General features: G+C 43.1%; 1 protein-coding gene across 4 annotated transcripts in view; it reads left to right on the top strand.

Annotated features, from left to right (window-relative positions):
• The window catches only part of PTPRT (protein tyrosine phosphatase receptor type T), a 698,170-nt gene that overhangs the window by 209,105 nt on the left and 469,562 nt on the right, over positions 1 to 19,503 (top strand). Inside the window, exon 2 of one of the 4 annotated variants that reach the window (XM_039498532.1) lies at positions 19,188 to 19,353. The exons of the other annotated variants lie outside the window; for them this stretch is intronic. The gene's annotated coding sequence lies outside the window, so the exon portion shown is untranslated. The remainder of the gene's footprint in view (positions 1 to 19,187; positions 19,354 to 19,503) is intronic. 4 annotated transcript variants of the gene reach the window in all.

Raw genomic sequence — 19,503 nt, 5'->3', positions numbered from 1 at the left:
CCGTACTGCTGAAGATCTGGGGGTTATAAGGGCTCACAAACTGAATATGAGTCAACCATGTGAATCAACTGCGAAAAGGGCCAATATCATTCTGAGGCGTGTTAACAGGAGTGTTGTATGTAAGACATGGGCGGTAATTGTCCTGATCTATTTGTTGCTGGTGAGGCCTCGGCGGGAATATTCTGTCCAATTCTGGGCACCATACTTTAGGAAAGTGTGTGTAAATTTGCAGAGTCCAGAGGAGAGCAACAAAAATGATAGGTTTAGAAACTTGACCTATGAGGAAAGCTTAAGAAAACTAGGAAAGTTTAGACTGGAGAGAAGAAGACTAAGGTGGGACCCAGTAAGTCTTCAAATATGTTTAAGGGCTGTTATAAAGAGGATGGTGATCAATTATTCTTCATATCCATGGAAGGTAGGACAAGAAATCATGGGCTTAATCTGCAGCAAGGGAGATTTAGGTTAGGTATTAGGAAAATCCTTCTAAATATAAGGGCAGTTTAAGCTCTGGAATAGGTTTCCAAGGAAGGTTTTGGAATCCCCATAGGTTGGACAAACACTTGTCAGGGATGGTCTAGGTTTACTGGGTCCTGCCACAATGCATGGGGCTGGACTCGATGTTTTCTCAAGATCCCTTCCAGTCTGACATTTCTATGACTATGCACCACTCCTGCGTTGACTCCTGAAGAGGAAACAACACTCATAGTAGCACCTATCTCCTTTGGGGACACAGCAAGCTGGGACGTGCCAACATAATTTCTGTATTCTTGAAGTAGAATTCTTCCCAATCCTCATGCCCCTCAGGACAGTGTGGCTTCACGTCACCCATGTGGTTTGATGAGAACACCAGTCTAAACACGCAATACTGTGGGATTTATAACTTCCACCCTGTCACACCTCTTCTCCCCAGAGACAAATGGACAAGATCTTAGCTAAGAATATCATGTGTAGTGCTTGATTTTTCTCATATCACGTAGTAGGAGGAGCACGGGGCCTGTGACTCCCATCCTGCAATGGAATTTAACTCCCACAGTCTGTAGTGTCGATATCAAATGAATGCATCACCAGCAGAGGCATGCTGATGTGGCCAAGATTTTTTTAGACATAGGTGCCTAAAGGTCAGCTTCTCAATGAGTTGCTTGATTTTCAAGAGTGCTGAGCCCCCAACAATTTCAAAGTCAATGGGAGCTTCTGGGTGCTCAGCATTTTGTAAAACAGGCCACTTGTGTAAAGCCTAAATGTGGCTTGAGGCTTCTATTTTTGCCAGCCTTCGCCTAAAGCTCAGGCTTTAGGAGGGCAAGCGAGATTGACAGAGAAGAGAGAGAAGACAAAGCTCACTATCACTGAACTGAGAATATTTGCAGCTGGAGTTCTAAGGACATTCTCTGGATTTATTTTGTACACCATGCCAGTTTTGGCGCACAGAGCCAGTAAGGCAAATACGGTATATTTCTTTATCTCTGCACAGAGCCATAGTGGAATGAAATAAATGGAGAAAAAAATGTTATTGCTTTATAGCTACGTGGTAAGCCACAAAATGAGTCAGGATGCCAGCCCTACCCAGTACCTAACTGAGAAGAGTACAGCAAATTTGTTCTTTGCTATGCAGGTGTGCTTATTACACAAGCAGACACTGTTACATGTCATAGAGTCTGTCTCCAAGTGCTTAGCAGTAAAATCATTATTGCTTTCCCCTCCTTTTTTTGTCCCTTAAGAGTCTGCACACGTTTTCAAACAGAAAAGCTTTTACCTGCAATTCTCCAATATGTTACCTTATTCAAGGCTCTGAGGACAGCACCCTCTGTTCTGTAGCTATTTTCTCCACTACTAACAGAGACAGAAGAGCCTGTGTTATATAGCCCCCCAGACTCCAACCATTCCCAGCATGGCCTCCTAAAAGGTAATAAAGAGCCCTGCTTCCCCTTATTTAATTGTTTCAGTGGGACAGGTTTGCGTTACCCCATGTAATAGCCTCTGTTTTTCTTTGAAGTAAAGAGGCACTTTTTAAGGTCTCTCTCTTTCTTTTCTGGTTTTAGTTTTCTTGAAAGAAATGTTATGTGAAATTAAAGACAGGAGTTGTGATTTTTCCTGTTTGTTGGTTGGCTGGTGTGTGGAGGTTTTTTGGGGGGAAGCGGGAGGGAGAGGGGGTCATTCTAGCCTTGGAACCTTAACAATTAGTGAATAAATCCAGCTCTTTAAAGTATATGGGCTTTCTTTCCCTGAGGCTCTTTCCTTTTCCCCCCATGACTACTTACTCTCTCACAAAGTAGTCGGGAAGGTGCATACAACTGACCCATTTAGCCTAATAGTTGTCATGGTAGCCATAATTCACTTGTGGATGTAGAAAACTGCTCAGTCACCTTTGAGTGTGTGTGTGTATTTATGCATGCGCGCATGTGCCTCTTGTAAAAGCTTTTCATTTTAAAGAGATTCTGTTTGGTGCATTGGAGCTTAGCATTTTATCAGTTTATTTTCCGTTAAAAATCACTGAACATATTGATTGCAAGCAAGTGCAGAAAGTTCTGCCTGTCCTGGTTGTTAATGGCTGAAGGTGTTACCACAGGGTTGTTTGACTATGTATTGGTTGTCATACTCTAATTCCTAGCAGCTAAGTGTTGTCATCATAGTTTTGCATGTAAGCAGTTGTATCTTGATCCAGAGTTGAGATGTATCTCTGGGATAATGAGGGAGAAACCCTGCCTTACTGCTGACTGTGCTATAATTAAGCAGAGAACTTTAGTCCTCCTGGCTCTTAGTTCAGCAGCTTTCACTAGTTCATAAGAGACCACTAAAATATAGATAGCAAAGGGATGCCAGCTAGTTTTCCAACTTTCTTTACCGTGATCTCCATTTGCTGTTGCCTGTCATTGCCCACTACCAGTTGTTTTTTTACAGAAGGATTGGGTTATTCATTTTATTGTTTAAAAAGCTAAAAAAGTTTTTAGATCTTCCACTGAAACAGCAAATAGAAGTGACTTTTTTTTTCTTTTTCTTTTTTTTTAAACTGGTCCCAGCTGTAAATAACTTTAATTGCCAGCCAACATTCAATAAATGCTGAAGGAGGTGATACCCTACATGGAGACTTTAATCCAATCCAAGAGTTTACAGGCTGTGTGGATGCCTTATTTAAGTGACACTCACTGCCTGATCTTAAGGTCATAAAAGCAAGTTATAAAAATCCAAATCTGCAGAGACTGATTTTATTACAGCTAACCTTGTATTCTTGAAAAGTTCTACCTCTGAGTTTATAAGGTTTTCAAAAGCACCTTTAGGAACAAGAGAAATTCTGAGAGCTCAGCTTGTAGCAGGTTTTCTGAAGTGTTTGCTTTTCTGTATCTTAATACAACCGGGCTGGCCTAGCTACAAAACATAACTGACAGTTCTCCACTTCCTTGCACCTTTTTGTAGTCACTTGCACTTGTGCAAAGTCAGTGTAAAATACCAGCATGGTAGCCCTGTGCATACATTTTGCACAGGGATAAATGACAACACAAAATGTGAGGCAGTGGAGAATTAGGGTCTACATGTACAAGACAAGAGATCCTCTTTTTGGGAATGATCCTGAGGTTACTACAGGCAATAGGAGTTTTGTTATCAATTCCATTGAGCATAGGATCAGTCACCTAAAGAATAGCCATTGTGAATGAGCTGCATGAGGTTTAAGGACATAATGCTCAGATCCTCAAAAGGAGTTAGGTTCCTAACTTTCACTGATTTCAGTGGAAGTTCTGAGCCTACATACCTATGAGGATCTGGGCCTATAGTCTCTTGCCAGTAGAGTTCTATTCTGTCGCCATTTCAATTTTAACATAGTTTAAATATATATGTGTGTGTGTGTGTGTGTGTGTGTATGTGTGTATATATATATATATATATATATATTTGATGTTTAACCTTTGCAAAGAAACATGTTAAGAATTAGTAATAGTGCTTTGCAATTCTATAATGTTTCCCATCAAAGGAGTACAAACGAATTTACATACAATAATGCTGCAGCAGAAGAATTTCATTTTACATAGTCCCCTTCCATCAAGGCACTCAGGTGGCCATGCAAGAGAATAACAGGAAATCCATTATAATTAAATACATCCCTGTACAGTAGAATTACACAAACCAGGGAAGGCATCAAGTTGTTAAAAAGGTAAAGGAACTGAATAAAAAGAGAAGATGGTAAACATAGGGTCAGCAAAGGCCGAGAAGGGAATAAAGGAGTTTAAAAAATAATTAAATGAATTAGATTTTAAGGGGCAGGCATAGTTCCATGCTTAAAACTTCACAAACAAAACATTTACGGTTCCTGTTAGTAGGCAGGCTTTTGGGGATGTGGCCAGTCTTTTTGTTCTGCGCTTGTTCAGTGCCTAGCGCAACGTGGTCCTGGTCTGTGGCTAGGGCTGCTAGCCAGGGGCGGCTCTAGCAATTTCGCTGCCCCAAGCAGGGCGGCACGCCGCGGGGGGTGCTCTGCCGGTCGCCAGTCCCGCAGCTCTGGTTGACCTCCTGCAGACGTGCCTGCGGAGGGTCCACTGGTCCTACGGCTCCCATGGACCTCCCCCAGGCATGCCTGTGGATGTTCCACAGGACCAGCGGACCCTCCGCAGGCACACCTGCGGGAGGTCCACCGGAGCCACCTGCCACCCTCCTGGCGACCGGCAGAGCGCCCCCCGCGGCATGGCACCCCAAGCACGCGCTTGGCGTGCTGGAGCCTGGAGCTTCCCCTACTGCTAGCTGCTACAACAATACAAATATTAAATAACTGGTTTCACATATGCAAGTAATAAGAGTATTGTCCCTATTACGGCTGAAGAGACTGAGGAAGGGGGAGGTTAAATAACTTGCCTATGACCCTCACATCTCCTAACTCCTATTACTGTGGCTAAACCTCAAGACCATCCTTCCTAGCATTTACTAGACAAAACTGAAAATAAAAGATTAAGATCTTTTTATTTATTGATGGGAAATTAGCAAGATCACAGAGAGACTGACCATAGCATCAGAATGCCAATCATGGAACTCAAAAGATACAAAAATTAAAGACAGGAAAAAGCTATATGGTGAGGATAATTTTACTTAGCATGTGTATTTCAAGTTAAGGATTAGCATTTCAGTGTGTGTCAAATTTTCCAGGTTAAGCTGTTGGAGTAACAGCAGGTTTTAGTTTGGGGGAAGAACTAAATTTGAGTTTGGAATGAGATGAGCCGAGTAACTAAGGGACAGCTGAGATATACTAGTGAGTCTCCGACTTCAATGCCCTCCGGCAACTAAGTTTCACACACACATGGAAAATGTGTGGTTGGCCTAGCGACCTGAATGCATTGGCAGCTTTGGATCTGTGATCTGATGGAGTCACTGAGGCAGAGACACCCTGCTAGTGTCAGCAGCAACCCAATTTCAGGGCGCTTGACAAAGCACAACAGGGGCCTCTAGGAAACATCAGTAGATAAACAGAATATATCAAATACTGAATTGAGAATGAGGGGATGGACAGTGTGAGGGAAAAGATCACAAGCTGCACTAGTCGGCCTACTGAGGCTTAAATCATTCCCTCGGTCTGACTCCGCTCCGGGCTGTCGGAGACAATACTGCGTACTACAGGACTGGTTATTTCTGCAGTAAAAAAACCCCATTCTCTCTGTTCTTTCCTTAAAGATTTTTTAAACTAAGATCAATACAAACAGGCAAACAAGCATAGCAGTAACGGCCATTAAATGAGGGAGCATTGGGTAACAGTAAAAAGATCTGTGCAGATGTCAAGTCTGCCTCTATATACCTAGAATAATGGTAATAACAGGCTACGTTTCTATAGTGGCTTTCATCTCAAATTATCTCACAATGCTTTGGAAATGGTACAGTAATAAATACTGAGGATTTCTAAACATCAGAGTGATTTCACAACAAATCCTCACAGCCACCTTGTAGCATACCTAAGTATTTTCATTCCCATTTAGAGAAGGGGAAACTGAGGCAGGAGAGGCTAAGGGATTTGCCCAAGGATATAGGACTGAGATGGGAGCTAATTTACTTCGATAAGTTTGACTTGCTCTTCATGTGCCAGTGATTTCTCCTAGCATTCCAAACTTCTGAATGCAGACACCAAACAACCAAGAAACAGCCCCCAAAATAAGTATATCCCTTGAAATTAACACTAATCTGAGCTGTAGGATGCACAGGACTCAAATGTTAAAATAGATGGCCATTGTCTTGAATTAGTCCCTTCTTTGCAATGCTTGTATCCTTTATATTTTCAGAAAAGTTGTGGCTAGGCACTTGGTCTCATTTAGTTGTAACTGGTTCAATGAGTCACATATTTCTTCTACCTGACAGAGGGGGAAAATCAAGGCATCCTTGTGAGGGTATTTCAGTGACTTGGGGGTCAATGGGATGTATGTATAGAGTGGACATAGTTCGTTTCTGGTCTGTATGTGGGGCATGGAGGGGTCTCTTACCGAGGGTGAATGGGAGTATTCAGCTCATAGTGGGCGATGTCATTGTGCTGACTTCCCTCCCTCGCCCCCCCCCCCGCCCCACCATGTTCAAACAATAATCCACATGGGCATTTCAACCCAAGTGCACATTGGTTATATACCATACTCCTTGGCTTTTCAAACTCTTTTCTGTTTGAAGTTTAGTTTCCAGAGCCATAACGCAGCATGCTTATGTGAGAATTGACTGGGCCTGGAGATGGAGTGTGGAGCCTGCAGGCTCTGAAGTTGTCTTCTTTGGAGGCTTTGATCCTCTTCTCCACCTCCCCGCTACCACCTTCAAACAGGAGAGAGAATTTCCCCGTAGTAAATCTAAAGATACTGAGTGTGTTTTATTTTCATGTTTACAGTCAGTGCACTTTAAACTAGAGAAATTGGAAGAAAAAAATGGATTATTTTGATGAGAATATAAATTCTAGGAAGCAGAGGATAGGGGATCGGAATATTAAAATCCAAGGGACTGTATAGTCGCCTTCCTCAGGGGAAAGGAATCTAGTGGATCTGGATTAGGAGATCAGGGAAGGAAGTGAGACCTCAACTTCAAAAGTATTTAGGCACCTAACTCCCATTGGGAATTACTTCCTGCCTCTGCAATATTGTTTCCCCACTTATCAGCTCTTCCATGTTGACTCTGTGGGGTTTGAAATGCACGAAGAGGGTGGGGAGGAGAGTAGTTACACTCCATGATATCTATCAGAGTTTCTCCAACTTGTGGAACTTTGGTAGGTAAATTAATGCTGACACCTGTAATATTAACTTACCCATTTCACCACCTGTTCCCTGGAATCACCCCCGGGTGGCTGTCCCAAGGGAAGCATTTCGTAGGGGATCTTTTCTGTAAAGAGGTACGGTGGGCTAAGAGCTATTGTAGAGGTCTGGGGCCTCTGTACAGATGACTCTGCTTTCACGGATACCTAGGGAAAGCTCCTTGCTCTCAGAGCTGATAACCCTATTAATTCTGCATGTGGCAAACTTGCAATGCTTCCCGTCCTCTCCATGTGAGTGGCCTGTGCCAGTGTTGGGCTGCACAATTGGGACGCATGCGCTCAATTAATTCAAGGTAATGTGAGCCCTTATTCTGTAAGGTTCTGAGCACCTTCCAGTTCCATCCAAGTCTATAGCACCAAAGGGCCCCTTTACATCTCCGAAGAGATGTAGTCCGTATTAAGCACTAGTACTGTGTACTCTAAATAGGAGTTCCTGAGAAATGAGTATAGCAGTAGTGTGACTGCTTCGGACTATCAAACTACAGCTGAAGGGATTGTTTTGCCACAGACTTGTTGAGAGAAACCCTGGGATAGAGCTCTGCAATAATAGTACTTTGCATTCCCTGCTAAAAGGGAGACTGGCAAGCAAGGAAAAAAGTATAGATGCTAAAGCATGAAAATTGGGTGCATTCATGGGGTTGTTTCTGCTCTTAAGTCTAAGGCAAAACTTTCATTGATTTAAGTGGGTGAAAGATTAAGCCCATAATCTCTCCAGCTATCAATTCACAGAGATTTTGCTATCTCCAAGGTAAAGCAGATTTTGAAAAAAAGTGATTTATCAAGGGTATAGAAGACATTAATTCCTTGATCTAGTTCAGGTCACTCAATTGTGTCAAAGATTTATGCATTTGAAAAAGGAATTCAAGGATGAAAGTGGCATTGCTTCTACTCTTCACCCTGCTTAATTGTGGTTTCAGATTTTTCTTGTCCTGATTGTGATGAGGCAGAGGTCAGGGAGCTATCTGATCCAGTTAACAGAGAATGAGACTGATCACGAATCCCTTTCAATTGATCTGGATGCAATAAAGTCTGTCTAATCCTCTGGTAGTTGTTTAGACTCTGGGTTAGAATTTTTTTTCTCCCCCGTCTTGTTCTCAACATAGAACGCAAGAACTTCACAAGAAGTCTGTTTATAATCTGATATCAATTGATTCTTCATTTTTGAATAGCTGTATTGTAACATTGAATTTTTCTGTAGCTTTGCTTTAGCACCTTTGAGGAAGTTAGAAAGGAGGTCAAAATTAGACTTGCCTGTTAACATTTCCAACAGTGCTTAAGTGATGTGGGCTCTTAAATCCCATTTTCAAAGGTCACTTAGGTCCTTAAGAATTTAAGGCTCATTGACTGTCAGTCGGCCTTAGGAGCCAAAATCATGTAGGTACTCTTGAAAAATCTTACCCATAAAGTAGAGATTTACAACCCTATGGAATCTGTGTTGAGGGGCTGAGCACATCCAGCGAGGTGTAGGCATTACAGCAAGAGGATACTAAAGGTGTTCACCATGTCACAGGCCTAGGCTAACAGACAACAACCCTGGGATTGAACTCCGCAAGTTGATTTCAGTAGTTTGATGTAGAAGAGAGCAGTAGATACAAAAGCAAAATATCTGGAGGTAACAATAATGAGTAGATTCCTTCCCCCACCCCCACATTAAGTGGATGAGTAAATCAAGCATTGAGTTTGGCGTTAAATCTAGATGGATTCATTAGGCAACAGAAAATAGAGAAGGAAAATAGCATGATTGAATAACAGAGTATGTGGTGGAACATGTAGATGTTAGCAAGCAACTAAGTTATTACATAGCAGTGACCACAATCTAACTAGGTGCAGCCTTTTTATTTAAATTGAATTTAGTGATTTTGTATTAAACTACAATGGGTTAAGCTCCTGTTGCTACAGTTTCAAGTGAAAATCGCATCTATTGCTTTTCTCAAATTTGGAGACTCCAGGAACACAGGAAGAACAAGGATAGAGACCACAGATACAATCGCAAGTACAAAGTCTTATTAAAGCAATAAGTAAAGTTTCAATCACCCATACATATAGAAATCCTACAAAAAACAATGCAATGACTATTATGGTAGTTATAGTCACAGCCTCAAAGATATTCTAGGATAGATCTCTCAACAGATGATCATTGATAGAAGGGTGGTGCCTGCTGGGGTTTCCTGTGGGTCTTCCCTTGGGGCAGTGGTCTTCAAACTTTTCAAGGTCATGTCCCCCTCCCCCCTTACCCTTGGGGCCAGGAGTGGGGCTATGGCTGGGGGTGGGGTTGGGGCTGGGAACAGAGCCATGGCCAGGGGCCAAGGCTGGGACCAGGGCCATGAGTGGAGCTGCAGCCGGGCTGTGGTCAGGGGCCGGGGCTGAGGGCAGGGCCAGAGCAGACTTGGTAGTGGAGTGGGGCTAGTTGGTGCTCTCTCTCTGCCCCCTGTGGGGGCTGGCCCAGGCCCTGCTGTGCTCCCCGAATGTTCCTCCGTGCCCCCCTAGGGAGGCGTGCCCCCACAGTTTGGGGATCTCTGCCTTGGGGTCTTCTCATTTTACCCAGACAGGGAACCTCTTTTATATTATTGTTCTGACCACACCTAACACCTTGTGCAAATACATGATGGTTTCAACCCTCTTTTCCTTATCTGTACTTCCATGCCCCATGAATGTTACGGTGCCCCATTTTTTTTCATAAGTTGTTTTCTTAGTTCACCTTCTCATTAGCATGTGTGCACAATACATGTTCATGGTAATGTGCGGTCAAAGCAGAACTTTCCATGATGTTATCAGGTGCTTTATGGTCTATTGCAGTCCATTTTCCGTAACATCACCTATTGGCACATTCTTTCCAGTAGTATTCCAACCTTAACAGCATAGGGTTATGCCTAGATCACCCATTCACGTCGCACATTTTTAAGCCTATGGCCTAACATGACTAAACTAAACTCTTACAGGCCTCAGCCCATAGGCCTTGTATTTCATTCTGTGCTTTACTTATATACCTAATAAACACTCATCAATCCTACATACTTTCAGTCTTATACTGCTGTATATGAAATAGCATGTGAGTTGACCAAAACACTAAATAACACAATGATAAATGGATGATAAAATGAACTAATTGGCTACATAAGAGAACCAAGGATACTACCCCCTGAGAACAGAGATGATATTTGCATTGCTATGAAGAGCTATTTTAACATCTACATTTATGAAGGGATCCATATGAAGTCTTTAAAATATAGACCTGTAAAAAAAAATCTGCAGGGTCGGAGATGATTGTTAGGTGAACTAGTAAAGAACAGACTTTGATATCAAAGACAGTGTCTAAATATACATAGAAGCAGTTTGGGATGAAAGGAGATGATTACTGTGGTGTCACAAGGAACATTCTGAGGACTGATTGTCCGATTTTTGTAAAGCAGTGACTCAGATGAGAAAAATCTGTAGCTAGGTGATGAAAATACAAAATTTAGATTTCAGGGGACAGGCAGTAAAATCAGAGGAGGAAAAACAAACAAAATAACTTGTGTAGATGAGCAAATGACTTGGACAATTCTAGAGAAAGAAATGTAAGAGAATAAGGCTGTAACAAACAGAAAAGCAAACAAGAGGATACAATCTTGGTTGTACAGTTAAAAAAAAAAAGTTTTCAGTGCATTGTTTGGCACCATTTAAACCATAATACAAAGCCAGCATTCTGGAATAAATGAACAGATCTAGCGAACATAAGCTGAGGGTTATTATTCTAGGTCTGTCTATAGGGCTGTTGATCAGTTGTGCTCACTCTTATGTAGAAGGGCTACTGTAGAAGCGGGGATAGAATGGAATGATTTAGGGTCTTGAGGATCTAAGGTTATTTGGGAAGGTTAGGGAACTTCTTCATAGTGGCTTAGGTGGAAGCTGAGAGGACAACCAAAAACATAGGGAAAGTATTCTAAAGAGAGGGTAGAAGTGGTAGCATTTGCACTAGAAAACCAGAACGTGCAATGGAAGAATCCCGGTGACCAAGGACTAATTGTGAGCCCCCTGCACCAAGGTGTGAAGATTTGTTTGGGAGACAGGTGAAATTCTCTCTCAGCTCCAGCACTTCTGTGCAGGGTAAGAGGGCTGGAATAGTGTAAACAGCCTCTAAAATCCCTGGATCCAGCTAGGGGAGAATCCTCCCAGCTCATGCGTTAAGGAAGACATGAGGACCCCTTGCAAGCCCTGGTGTGGTGGTGCTGCTACCCACAGGTAGGTGGGAAGAGCCTGCTGTGATTTACATAGCCCTGAGGGATTATCCAAGGCTGTGTCTGCACTTTGAACTGAGATTGCAATTCCCAGATTGAGGAGATATACTCATGGAGTCCATGCTTGGGGTGGGGGCAGCAAGCAAAGACCCCCTGGACACACCTCCTCCTAGGAGCCGCTGCTGGACATGTCGGTGCTTCCGGGAGCGGCATGGGCCAGGGCAGGTACTAGGGAGCCTGCCTTAGCCCCACTGTGCTGCTGGACTTTTAGTGGCCTAAAGTCTCCCGGATTGGCTTCAGTAGCCTCCAGGAGATAGGGCCTGATTCTGGGAGACTCCCAGCCAAACCGGGAGGGTTGGCAACCCTACCCTGCAGCCAAGGAGGTAGACTTAATCCAGGGTGGGGTATGAACTGGTAGCAACCCCTGTGGTCCTGGGAAACTTGGGGAGGGTTGAAGATTCTTGTTTGAGACTCTTGTTTGTCCTGGAAGGCCCAGGGGAGACCGTCTTTTAGGGTAACAAAGGCAGTGACTACATCCTGGTTGTGGATCAGTTTTTTAAACGTCTGCTAGACTTATGCAGACTGACTTCTTGTTATAAGGGATAGGCCAGATCCTCAGCTGGTGTTAATTGGTGTAGCTCCACTGATTCCTTTAGATCCATGCCAGCTTACATAAACTGAGGATTCAATCTGTTGTTAAGAGCATGATTTTGCTGACTGCAACTGTATTTTCACCCTCAGGGAAGTTGTTTCCCCAGCTTTGCACCCCTTTCTCCATCTTGCTGCTCAGAGGCCATCACTTTCTAAAATACAAGCAAATAACTTAAATAATGATACCACTTCACTATATAGTACATAACAAACAACTGTTCTAAACATATAAACAACTCTAAACCAACTGTATGACATGGTCAAGCCAAAAAGTAAATAAAGAAAAATAGTTTATTTAAAAAGTGGAGTTAGTGAAATAGTAAGATGAAGAAAACAAATGCAGTTTAAATATTTGTATCAAATGATTTGACTGATTCCATTGCCCAAGAGAAATTAATGACTTTAGTGGTCAGCATATGTCCCAGTTTTATTTAACTTTGTGTAATCTGCTGCTTTGTTATGTTTGTGTTTAATATCTACATATACTATATGTAATATACAGTGATTGGAACTGATCCTTAAATAATTAATTTGGTAGTACTATGTGGACATTCAGAAGACAACCCATGATTCAATTGTTTGTGGTAAAAGACCCTGTAAACTGGTCGACTCACCCCTGCGGCGCCTCCTGCTGGTTGCTCTGCGAATTTAGCTCAGTCCAGCCCTGGAGCACCCTCTGCAGGCTGGTGATCCACCTGTTGTTAGGCCCCCCGTGGCCCTCCCTGGACCCGGTGCCCTTTTACATGTGGTGCTGCCCCCTAGCAGTAACCCCTTTCTCTCTCTGGGTCTTCCTTTCTGTCTCAGGGAACCCCCACCCTCTATCCCTACCTTGCCTCAGTATTTGGCTACTGCCAGTCATTGTCTAGCCCCACACTCTGGGGCAGACTGCAGTATCAGCCTACTCATCACAGGCAAAGTTGGGTTTGGACCTGCTGCCTTGGCCTACCCCTAGGTTGCCCTCTGCAACCCACAGTACCTGTTGGCCCACTGCTAGGCCGCAGCCTGGGGCTTTCTAGGCTGGAGCTCCCCAGCTCCTCAGCCTTCCCCAGCCCTGCTGCACTCAGGTATCCCGTCTCAATCTCCTAAGCAGCCAGGCCCATCTCTCTCTATAGCCAGAGAGAGACTGTCTGGCTTCTGGCTTCCCTGCCTTGTTATAAGGCCCTGTTGCTCTGTTTGGGGCGTGGCCCCCAGCTGCAGCCACTTCCCTAATCAGCTCAGCCTTGAGAGCCACCGCTCTCAAGCCCTGCCAGGCCACTTTTTAAACCCCTTCTCAGCAGGAGCAGGATCCACCCTGCTACAGACCCTGTCATAGACTCATAGACTTTAAGGTCAGAAGGAACCATTATGATCATCTAGTCTGACCTCCTGCAAAACGCAGGCCACAGAATCTCACCCACCCACTCCTGTAACCAGGGCCGGCTCCAGGCACCAGCAGAAGAAGCACATGCCTGGGGAGGCACATGCTAAGGGGCGGCATTCCATCCATTCTTGGGGCAGCACAGTCCAAATGGCTTTTTTTTTTTTTTTTTTTTGCTTGGGGTGGCAAAAATGGTAGAGCCTGTAACAAACCCCTAACCTATGTCTGAGTTATTGAAGTCCTCAAATCGTGACTTAAAGACCTCAAGGTGCAGAGAAACCTCCAGCAAGTGACCCGGGCCCCACGCTGCAGAGGAAGGCGAAAAACCTCCAGGGCCTTTGTCAATCTGCCCTGGAGGAAAATTCCTTCCCGACTCCAAATATGGCAATCAGTTAAACCCTGAGCATGTGGGCTATAAAGTTAGAGGGGGAAAGAGAGTTTCCTTTCCTTTACCCAGAATACTTTTATTCTAAATAGAAGGGATTATTCATTAAGCACTCAAACATAAGAGTGAATTACTTGGGGCTAGTTTGTGCAACACATTCTCTTCAGTGGGGCTATTTTTGTTAGAATATCTAATCCTTACTCAGTTTGGTAAGCAGTATTTAGTCCCTTACATTGTTATCATTTATTTATTAAATTAAAAAAATCTTTACAATTTCTACTTTTGCTATAATTTGAGGGATCAGTATTTCTAATTACCTTCCTGAACTGTGCCCTGAGGATTTGACTGAAAAAATCCACATTGCACAAATGCTCCCTGGAGTGTGCCACAGAGACCTGGGATTTGTGAGCACAACTGAGTGCTCTTGCACATTTGCCATGGATAGTTTAAGAGGTTGCTATGAAAATTTGTCCCAAGTGTGGAAAAAGTCTCAGAGGAGTACTGGGACTGTGTTTAAGCAACCTGTGGTGATGGAATATGTTATAGGGTGAGACCACCAAATTCCCATTTGCTTGCAACCCACTGCAGGTGTATGGAGTTAAATAAGCTAGTACCCTGATTTACTGAGCCACCTGGCCTCTCTGACTTTATATTTTCAATGGAAAATATTTCATTATTTGGAGCTCTTTGCCCTCCAGATCTGTGTTGCACCAGAAAGTGCACAATAAGATGTCCAAGATAATGACTTGGATGTGTGCTGTACTGGATTTGTATATTCAGCTGAATGTCCTTTTACTTAACTTGTGACTTTTTATTGCTCCAATCAGAGCAGTATTCACTTTCTTGCAATTCTGCACAAAAGGTAGAAATGCGGTGTGTAGTTCCTCTTAATCATCTCATCCATTCAGCCTGTTGAAGCAAGCTATCAAAGGCTGAATTCCATTTCCAGTGGCAGGAATTAAGTTTCTTTAGGGGTTATGGTTTACCGCACACAAGTACGCTATATTGCTTCATTCAGATTAGACTTGCATAGATTTAATTGAACTATTTTGCTCTTGGGGTTTTCCTGTGCTGTTTGATATCACGTTATTGGGAACTCAAGCTACAATAAAAAAATCTCCAAACGTTGAGTGGAAAAACAGTTGCATCAGAAAAATAAAATGTTACATATGAGATGATACATTCTATGAGTTTTTCTGAAAGTGGGAGTTGGAAGTTACTAATTAATCCTTTAGAGCCAGCTGGGATATTATGGAGGCATTGGTAGTATCTCTACCAATGGAAATAAGGTGGAAACTTAACAGTGATTATAATTTACCATTGGAACAACTTACCAAAGGTTGTGGTGAATTCTCCACCACTGGCAATTTTTAAATCAAGGTTGGATGTTTTTCTAAAACATATTTTCTAGGAATTATTTTTGGGATGTTCTCTGGCCTGTGTTATCCAGGAGATCAGACTAGATGATCGTAGTAGTCCCTTCTGACCTTGGAATCTCTGATCTATAGCTAAAGTTGGATTCAGTTTTTCACTTAAAATAGACATGAAATCACAATGACATCATTGTCTCTAATGGTAGAGATTTAGTCCTGGACTGAGACATTTGGCTTAGAACTTAAGTAACGTGTACAGTAACTGTGCTTCCCTGGGAAAGAATAGTCACCAAGAAGTAAAGCCCTGCTGTAGCAGATAGTGTGCTAAAGTTAACAGAAAATCATCTCCTATTCAGCATATCTCCTAAAATGAGCAGGAGAGCAGCTAATGCGGGATCAAAGAGACATTAAACTGTTGTTAACCGTAGCCTGGAGAGGAAGAGGGTGAGCAGACAACAGTGACTGGACACTGTGAATGCTTCAAGGGCTGTCTGTTTCTTCCAGGCCAGGAGCAGGGGTGTCTGGGTTGAGTAGAATTTACAAGGACTTTCAAGGAAATAAAGTTTAGGTAAGACCTAGGCGAACAGCTCTGTAGTGGGGCTCTGACCCAAAGCATGTCCTCTTGTATCTCTGCAGGTGCATTTTGCTCAGCATCCACTCAGGTTCTTTCAGTCAATTACCCATACCACATTGGTTCAAAACACGTGTCCTTTGTTGAGGGCCTGGTTCATTAACTCTTTCCACAGAGTGTAAACTAACCTCTTTAGCTGCTCAAGTTTATGCCCACTGTGGGTCAGTATTAAGACTCCTGGTAGGCTTTCCTTGCACCAGCCCTCCTCCCAGAGCTGAGTTTTACTTCTGAGAATCCCTGTCTCTTAAAACAGGAATCTCCAGTTTTCCTCCTTGGAGCTAGAGTTGTAACTTAGGCTAGCTGTAGAGCCTCAGACAGGTCTTCCTACTGCTGTGTCTCTTCCCCAATTAGGACTTTCACCTTCCATCTAGGAGAATGCAGCAAACAGACCTTCTGCAGGCATTTCTCCCTAATATAAAAGATGAAGCAACACATATGCTGGTCCTCTTCTCAAAGCTCATTCCAGTTGGCTGGGAGAGTGTGGAACATTGCCCCATCCACTCTGTAAGGATCCTGATCATGGGCCTTTAAAGAAACCATACTGGGTTTTCCTTCCAAGCACTACGTATTCCTGGGACCGCTTCTGCTCTACCAATGCCTTCTATTTCCTAGGTCCTTCCTTACTCCTAAACTCTTGAAGGGGCCCACACTTTGTGGGTGAATACATAAATTGTGTTTTGAAGAGGCTGTTTGTGAGTTGCTTTAATCAGTTACTGGTCATAGGCTCCTGGAGGGAAAATTGTTCACAATGCCAGGTGGAGTTGGGCCTATCATGTTATTGAGGTTGGTAAATGAGGGGACTGCAGCCCAGAGATCTGGTCAGAGTGGTAAGACCACCTGGTTCCATCCAGAGAGGTGTGAGGGTAGCAAAAATGGTCACCAGAGGGGTGTACTGAGAGAGATAAAAGGAGTCTAAAGCACAGCTTACCCTGTAGCCATGACACAGGTAAATGGCTACGAGACTCAAGAACCAGGTAGCTACTGGTTCTCATCTTAATGTCATGTTAGTGTCAGACATTGATGGGGCAGATGCTACGATTTCAACATGCTATGGGCCAAACTCTCAAAAGGGACCCAAACATGCTCTCCAGTTTTACAAGTACAGTGACTTGCAGGTGTGAATGTTAGTTTTCAGAATGTTAGCTGCCTGCTTCAGTGACTTGCAAAAGCACTTGTAGTAGGCCATGTTTTGAGTTTAGGCTGTTAAACATAATTTCAGTGATACCAAGTAATATTTTTATTTACTTCTGCAGGCACTATTGCCATATACTACCAGCTTCCAGGCATTCCACTGAGTAATATGAACAGGTCTCCTGGCAAGAAGACCTTAGCAGCTCATTGGCCTCTCAGATACCTCCAGGTAGTATATAGGGTGCACCAGTGCAAAGAGGACAGTATGGAGAGGTTTAAAGGGCTACTGTAAAGGAGGTTTTAGACCCAACATGTTAACCTATATTAAGGTAGTGGGGAATATTCTCCAAATATGACATTTTTAAAAAGCCAGTCAAAGCACCAGTCTGATCCAGAATTTTTAGTTAAAAAAAAAATCCTTAAAGGCAACTTCGTACAGTCAAACATCGCAATAATGCGCCCCACCATAATGTGAAATCGCATATAACGCGATCATAAGCTGGCTCCCCTTTAAGGCCTAATACCAGTGGTCCCCAATACCATGGCGCCCGCCGGGACATTGATGTGCCCCCGCCTAGCTCCCAGCAGGGGACAGTGAGCACCGCGCTTGCCGGGGACAGTGAGCACCGGCACCCGCACTCTCAGAGTTCTCTGTCCCCGGCAGACGTGGGGCCGCTGCTTCTCTCCCCTGCTGGGCACTAGGTGGCGCACATCAATGCACCACGTTGGGGACCACTGACTTAAACTGACCGGCTTGAAACCCTGCTATACCACGACCCCGCATTTATCGCGATGGAAATTTTGGACCCCAAACATCGCGTTATAGAGGGGTTTCACTGTATGTGATGTCCAAGTGATACATTTGATGTGCCTTTGTTTTCTGTGCAGCAGCAGTTAACTCCCTGTACATATTAGTCCTAGAGCAGGGCCAGTATCTATGATGGTGTTGATATACAGTCCAAGAAAGAAAGAAAGCCATGCCTATTTCACACATGGAAGCATACTCCTAACTCCTGTGAGCATCTGTTGCAGTTATGGTACACATCTGTATAGGAAGAAAAACATATCTAGAGTGTCCACTGTCCAAATATTTCTGTGGTCACTCTTGTGTCAGTGACCCTGCATTTGACCTGTATACAGTTTCTGTAATGTTAATCACTATTGGTGTATATGGAATATCATCAAATTGGGGTGCTGTCAAAGTGTAAATATCAGAACTAGAGATGGGTAGATAGTGGGAAATTATTCACAGCCATTTTTCTTGAGTATTCATTCATTTTTTATTTTTTTTTATTTCGCCCTGATCAAGCAAATAAGGTGCATATTTATGGACATTTGCAACAATGAGTTTATCTTTGCCGGAAGGCTGCATAATGGCTTTTTCTTAAAAAATAATTCCTCTACTTGCATTTGAATATCAGTATTTGCTATTCATCCTAGAAGTCCCTTGCTCATAAAGGTTGCATCATCCAATCGGAGCAGGAATTATATTTTGTTACTTAGGTAACCAGACACTCACCACCCTGACTAACAGAAACAAACAGTTATAAGCAGCCTCTGGGCTGAAACATATACAGGATTCAAACTACTACAAACGCCAGATAAATTCACAAATGTCAGTCTGGCATAGTGGATAATTCACAAATGGGGAAAGCCTGCATTTGTTGGATAAACAGTTGGCTATGAGTAGCTTGCCCAGTTCTAGTCACAACACACTCACAATCTTGTATAATTATCTCTTTTTAAATTTTTTTTTTAAAACAAATGACTTTTTTTTGTTTTCATTTAATTGAACAGACAAGTCAGGAATTCAGCTGGCAGTGGCACTCCTCTGCCAGTATTTTACAAAGAATTGAAACGTTGACCGCTCCTCTGTTTTGTTCAACAGATGGTGTAACATCAACAACAACAACAAAAAAGGAGATAGTTAATGTCACTGTAGCCATTGACGTTGGTTCACCAAGATCCTGCTTCCATATGTGCAGATGAAAAGGAATGCAAAGCATTTGCAAACCGATTCATTACAAGAGTCTGTGGCGCAATATGGCATGGAAAGCCAATCTGGCATGGATAACGGGGCAGACTGCAGACTTTTTAATGCTTAAATGCTTTTCTGTGCAAGTTGTTTCTCTCAGCAGAGAGAATCAATACAGACTGTTCCGATCAGGAAAGATACACATAATTTATTCATCTTTCCAGGTGTGGGCTCCTTCTAGCCAAGGACATCAATGCCTCTATAAAATCTGAAGTGGCTACGAGCTATGTTTGTTCTTTGCACTCATTGTGACAAGCAGAAGGATGGAAGCCTGGAGGAAGAAGAAAAACAGCTGTCAGCAGAGAGCATAGAACTAGCAGGAGTATTCAGGTGGCTGAAGCATTTCTAATGCCTTACCACATGCTTTATGTTATTATATCAGAGTGTTCATCAAGACAGAAGGGCCCAGGGTTTTTTTTTTTTCCCCTAAGTCTCCTTTGAGCTGCATCTGTGGTACAAACCAGACTTGCATTCCATACC

Source organism: Mauremys reevesii, linkage group 13 (assembly GCF_016161935.1).
Source record: "Mauremys reevesii isolate NIE-2019 linkage group 13, ASM1616193v1, whole genome shotgun sequence".
Classification (NCBI taxonomy): Eukaryota; Metazoa; Chordata; order Testudines; family Geoemydidae; genus Mauremys; species Mauremys reevesii.
The sequence above is the reverse complement of the archived record's forward strand: the minus strand, read 5'-3'. Positions and strand labels throughout refer to the sequence as shown.